Source organism: Spinacia oleracea, chromosome 1, assembly GCF_020520425.1.
Source record: "Spinacia oleracea cultivar Varoflay chromosome 1, BTI_SOV_V1, whole genome shotgun sequence".
Taxonomy (NCBI): domain Eukaryota; kingdom Viridiplantae; phylum Streptophyta; class Magnoliopsida; order Caryophyllales; family Amaranthaceae; genus Spinacia; species Spinacia oleracea.
The window spans coordinates 41185109-41192036 of record NC_079487.1 but is presented as its reverse complement, the minus strand read 5'-3'; positions in this window follow the sequence as shown (position 1 = coordinate 41192036).

Sequence of the window (6928 nt, the reverse complement as noted above, 5' to 3'; positions counted from 1 at the left end):
AATTTGAGAATTCTGGGTTCGGCCGAAAAGTATAATTTTTGTCAAAATTTTAGAATGCCTTTTACATGCGGAATTGACACAAAAATCACTCGATTTGGATGAGTGACGAAGAAACTGCCGAAAAACTGCGTACGTATAATTAAATAAACGCAATTTGCAATTAATTAACAATTACGAAAATTAATCACCCCTTTTAATTCTTGCAAATTTGTAATATTTAACCATGTTCATGCAATTTAGATTATGAAAATAATAAGAGGCTCTGATACCACTGTAAGGTTATGATACATATGACAATACATAAATCATGCGGAAAAACCATAAAGCTAGGAAAGCATATTATTTACACATAATCATTTAGCATATTATAGATGCTAGGAAATGTCTATCAAGTGAACTTGAATGTCAAAGGTTGAAAATGGTCCCTAGTCGGAGTTTTCTATAAAATTGGACGCATAGAAAACGTTAGACGATTAGAATGCAAGATGACTAGTAGTTCTGTTTCTTGAACTATGTGGACATGGCAATGTCATAATCATTTGCATAGATACTTACTTTGGGAAGACTAGTATCGGACAAGACCTATAAAACTTTACTGTAAGAGATGAAAATCTGTCATAAGTAAATTTCATTAAAATTATTAGACACTAAATCCTCAATACCTGAGTGATTTGAGATTACTTGTTTGAGAACTGGTTGCTTTGACGTTGACCAACCGTCGCACCGTAAAAGGAGGCTATAAAGGCAACGCTCAGGTAATCACCTATCAAACGAAGTCTAATCTCAAGATCACAAGATTGGGATTGTCCTCCCATAAATCGGGATGAAATGCTTAAAAGTTGTACAAGGCCACTCGGAGAGCTAGAAACTGTGAAATGCATGGCCGTGCTCGGATGAATCATAGGCTATGATTATCTGTCTATTTGATCAGTTGAACTCTGAAACCGAGAAACACCTCTGGACATAATAAGGATGACAACTCTTACCTTATGTTCAAGAGCAAGCATCGAGCGACAAAGGAATTAGGAAATGCACACTTGTCCCTAAGGACAAGTGGGAGACTGAAGGAAATAATGCCCTTGGTCCAAGTATGCATTCTATGTTAAGTCTAATAAATGCGGTTCAGTATTAATTAACAAGTTAATAATTCAGTAAGATCAAGTGAGCTGAATGCCTAGCTAGAGGCCGCTTCAGTTCAAGTGGAATTAATGATATTAATCCACAGCTTACTCTTGACTGAACCCGTAGGGTCACACAAATAGTACGTAAACGGATCAAGCATTTAATGGCATTAAATACTCCATCTATGGATATTCGGAATCGACGGATCTTGGTTTCAGTGGGAGCTGAGATCGTCACAGGCAAGAAATGAATACTCCGGAAACGATGATATTGCCGGAAACGGAAATATGGATCGTATCGGAAATATAAATATTATCCAAGTCGTAGATGTTGCCGGAAACGGAAACATGGTACGTATCGGAAAATGTTATCGGAAATGGAAATATTGCCGGAATCGGAAATATTGCCGGAAACGGAAATATTGTCAGAAACGGAAATATTATCGGAATCGGAAAATAATTCCGGAAACGGAAATATTAAATATTTGTTCGAAACGGAAATTAATTCCGGAATCGGAAATATTAAATGTTGTTCGTATCGGAAATGAATTCCGGAATCGGGAATTTAATCGGAAGCGTATCGTACGAATTAGCATCGGACGAGGCCCGCTAGACGAAGGCCCAGCACGAAGCCAGGCCATCGCCCAGCGAGCCGCACGCAACGCACGCCTCGACCAGGCCCAGCGCAAGGCCAGGCCCAGCCAAGGGCGCGCGCGCGCACGCAGCACCGCACATGGGCTGTGCGCTTGTCGTGGGCCGCAAGGCCTGCGCGGGTGCACGGCTTGTGCGATGCGTATGCCGGAAATCCTAAGTCTATTGGGATTCGTGCGAAGATTAAAATCCTAATCTTATTAGAATTGCTTTGTTATTTAGAGTCCTAATAAAGTTCTAATTAACAAATCCACATCCTAGTAGGATTACAATTCCTTTTCCATACCTCTATAAATAAAGGCTTAGGGGTCATTATTTATACATAAGTTTTCAAGTATTCAAAACTAGGATTTTTAAGCAGAAAAATCAGCCATAACTCTTGCCCATTTAGCCGAAAATAATAGTACCTTAAGGGCGATTCTAGTTGGTCAATCTTAAGGCGGATCCGGACGTGCTGTGGACTATCTACGGAGGGACGACACTTGGAGTCCTAAAGACTTGTTCTTGTTCGGTTCGGGCACAGCTAGGGAAGGCACGCAACAAAGAGTATGCATCTAAATTATGCTATATGATTATGTGTAAATAATATGTATTCCTGGCTTAATGGTTTTTTCCGCATGATTTATGAATTGTCATATGTATCATAACCTAACAGTGGTATCACGAGCCTCTTATTATTTTCATAATCTAAATTGCATGAACATGGTTAAATATTACAAATTTGCAAGAATTAAAAGGGGTGATTAATTTTCGTAATTGTTAATTAATTGCAAATTGCGTTTATTTAATTATACGTACGCAGTTTTTCGGCAGTTTCTTCGTTACTCATCCAAATCGAGTGATTTTTGTGTCAATTCCGCATGTAAAAGGCATTCTAAAATTTTGACAAAAAGAGTATTTTTCTGCCGAACCCAGAATTCTCAAATTCGAAGCCTAACTATGACTTTTCGAAGGTTTTAGTTTTTCGAATGCAAAATTTCGTAAATTTAAGATGTTAAATTAAATATTTGCGATTCTTGTTGATAAATCTTGAATTTTTGATTGACCTACTGTATATGTTTAACAAGTTTGAATGCCTAGCCTTGTTAATTATGCAATCTAATTTGCAATTATGATTAATTTGTTGAAAATTAGAATAATTTAGAATTAATTTGATTTTCATAATTAATTATAATTTAATTAGAAACCTGTCATAAATTTACAATTTTTATGACCTAGGCTTGAATCCATGATAATCGGAAATCAATTGAATAATAAATTTTCGATTTTTCGCCCTAAAATTGTGAAATTAATATTAATTTATTAATTTGTCATTAATTTTAAATATAAATTTAAAATTTTTATGCGATTCGTTCATATAACTTGCACGCACAAAGCAATGGACGCTTTGTGTTACCCTTAAGGGGTGTTGTATAGTGCGGGCATGCGACGACGAGCAAGGGAGCTCGTCGCCCGTGCGGCACGAATGCAATGAGCAGGGGCATGGTGCACGAGCACAAGGTAGCAGCCCTGCCTTGTGTCGTGGGCCACGAGCTATGGATGAATGGGCATGGGCGAAGGCAAGGCATGGCAGTCGCGTGTGGGCAGCAAGCGAGCTGCGCCACAACGAGCACTGCCTCGCGCAAGCGCGCGCAGCCTCGCGCGCAGCGAGCGCAAGCTCGGGTGCCACGAGCGCTGATCGCGCGCAGCGCGCAATTGCTCGCGCACAGCGAGCGATGGCTCGCGTGCATCAAGCGCTGGAGCGCGCGCAGCAAGCGCTGGCGAGCGCGCACAGCGAGCGATGGCTCGCGTGCGTCGAGCGCTGGCGCGCGCGCAGCGAGCACCACTTGTGTGATGGCTTGCGATGGGAAAATGCAGCAGCTATGCGACGAGCGCATGGGCTGCACGCACATGGCCAGCGATGGCTGTGTGCGTGTGGCCCATGGGCGTGCGATGCGTAGGGTGTTTGCGTTGCGATTAGATCATTTTGAATGTTTAATTTGAAATTTTCAGTTTACGTAATTTTAATTAATTTTAAAATTAATAATTTAAATTATTTTCTTGGATTTTAATTTTGAATATTGTAATTATAATAAATTTTATTTATTCTAATTATTTTACTAAAATTAAAATCATGAATTAATTTAAATACGACTGAAATTAAATTAAACTTTTGGATTCAATTATAAATTTATATGAGCTTTAAATTTTAATTAAATTTGTATGTTTCCGGTTAGACTAGAAATACATTTTTATGTTTAAAAATTATTAAAGCATATGAATTTATTGGTTTAAGTGGGAGCGCTTTTAGTCATAAACTCTTGATTAGGTCTACAAATCCTTAAGGTTAAAACAACTTGATTAGAATTAATAAGGACTGAATAATTGGTAGATTATTGGTGCCCTTGATTAATTGCTGCAAATGTTTACGTGATGCATAATGTGTTTTAACTAACCAGCTATGTGGGCCATTCATGATAATGAATGGGTGAATGGTATATATTGTATATGTACTGTTTTGCAGGTTATGAAGTGACTAGTATGGCCCAAATAGGATAGAAAATATGGTCTGCGTACCATTAATTTGAATGTAATTGGTCTAAAGTACCAAAGTTGTTTTTCAAATTCAAATATGGTCTGCGTACCATCAAATAGTTGTAATTAGTTTTAATTATAACTTATCCTATTTGAAGAAAATGGTGCCTCCCACAGAGATTTTCAAGACGGACTTTGAAGTCAAAGCTTCAAGATGAAGTCGGGCCATACTAGATCACATTTATCTTATGCATGCTTTAAGTTATTTATTGCTTTAAATATGTCTTAATTATGCATAAGATTGTGGCTTGATTATGTTGCATGATTAAGGATTTTAGTTCACTTAAAATCTAACCAACATAGTAAGAGCCTTAAGTTCCAAACTTAAAAATTGAGTTAAAAGGTGCCATGCCAAAATATACACTTGCTTGGATATCCTTTACATCAATCTTGTAATAGTTTTCGCTCAGCGAGGTGTTACTTATTGGTCCTAAAGGGGCAAGGTACACAAATAATTGTGAGTACATGTTAGTTTTGGTGAAACTCAACGATATAAGTAAGGAGTCCTTTTATGTCGTGGCAAAATCGATAGGTTTACCTAATAAGTTCTTAGACGTACCTATCAACCAAGAATAGTTTCTAGACTATTAGCAAAAGGCTTTTGCTTACCTAAGATGTTCTAGGATTAAGTCGACAAACTGTGCTTAGTTCTTCAATGATTTTAGGATCTTGGAATCATTTTATTCACACCTGCCGGAACACATAACTTGAATAAAATGCTTAATAAACATTGAATTATGCATGTATGCTAGAATTTAAGTTTATTAAGAGAAACTGTGAATGGTTATTTATTTGTTTATTCTTTTCAATTGTAGTTTTTAATATGGCAAACAACAATCAAAACATCATCATGGGTTCTGAGCTTATGGTCAAGCTGAACCTGGCAAATTTTCTTGAATGGGAAGCTAAGCTAGTTGAAATAGTCAAACTCAATGGACTTGAGTATGTACTATCACATCCCATGCCAAGCTACTATGCCAGAGACATGACCCCTGAGAGATTTTACGCCTGGGATGCGGATCTCAAAAAGGTTATGAGTCTCATGCTGAACAATATCCCTGATGATTGGGCTAAAAGGTTTGTAGCCTATGAACCTTTTACGCTCATCAAGAATCTGAGGGATATCTGTCGTGGAAGCACGGAGGACAGGGACCTGAACGTCCATGAGTTGATTGAATCAATGTCTGGTCTAAAGGTTAGTTCTCCCAACAGGTGTTATAGGATGGAGGTCCAAGAAACACATGTTCAGCTCCTTCGCACTAAACAGAGGGTAGGCGTCCCACTGAGGTTCCATGTGGATCTTATGCGTTCATACTTTGATCGCCTAAGTCTACTAGGAACACCAATAAGCGAAAGGATGGCAGTCTCTATCTTGCTCAATTCACTACACAGTGGGTTTGGTCGCTTCAAGCAACTATACCTAAGTGAACCAAGAGAACAAACAGTTGCAGAATTTGTTCACCTTGTCAGAAAGGCTGAAATAATACTGGACTGTGAAGCCAAAGATTTACTCAAGGCTAGAAGGAGACCGTTCAAGAAAGGTGGAAAGTCCAAGGGCAATGCTAAATCAAAGCAGGACAAGTCCACATCAAGCTGTCTTTATTGTGATGGAATAGGCCATTACAAAAGAGAATGTCCAAAGCTGAAGGAAGATCAGAAGAACGGAACAGTCGTTCCATCTTCAGGTATTTTCGTTATAGACTGTATACTTGCTAATTCAACTTCTTGGGTATTAGATACAGGTTGTGGCTCACACTTATGTTCCAATCCACAGGGACTAAGAAGAAGTAGAAAGTTAAGCAAGGGTGAAGTCGACCTACGAGTGGAAAATGGAGCACGGATTGCTGCATTAGCTGTAGGAACTTACTTTTTGTCGTTGCCCTCCGGGCTAGTTTTGGAACTGGAAGAATGTTTCCATGTTCCAAGTCTTACTAAAAACATCATTTCAGTTTCTTGCTTAGATGCTAAGGGATTTTCCTTTTTAATAAAAGACAATAGTTGTTCGTTTTATTTTAAAGAGATGTTTTATGGATCTGCTAGATTAGTCAATGGACTTTATTTATTAGATCACGACAAACAAGTATATAACATAAATACCAAAAGGGCCAAAAAGAATGATTCAGATCTCACCTATCTGTGGCATTGTCGATTAGGCCATATAAACTTGAAACGCTTAGAAAGACTTCAAAATGAAGGAATTCTAGAACCATTTGACTTAGAGGATTATGGTAAATGCGAATCATGTTTACTTGGCAAAATGACAAAGCAACCTTTCTCTAAAGTTGGAGAAAGAGCAAATGAACTATTGGGTTTAATCCATACAGATGTATGTGGACCAATGAGTACAAATGCTAGAGGTGGTTTCAGCTACTTTATCACTTTCACTGATGACTTCAGTAGGTATGGTTATGTCTACCTAATGAAGCATAAGTCTGAATCCTTTGACAAATTCAAGGAATTTCAGAGTGAAGTAGAGAATCAATTAGGCAAGAAGATAAAGGCACTGCGGTCTGATAGAGGCGGTGAATATCTAAGCTATGAATTTGATGACCATCTGAAAGAATGTGGAATTCTATCAGAAT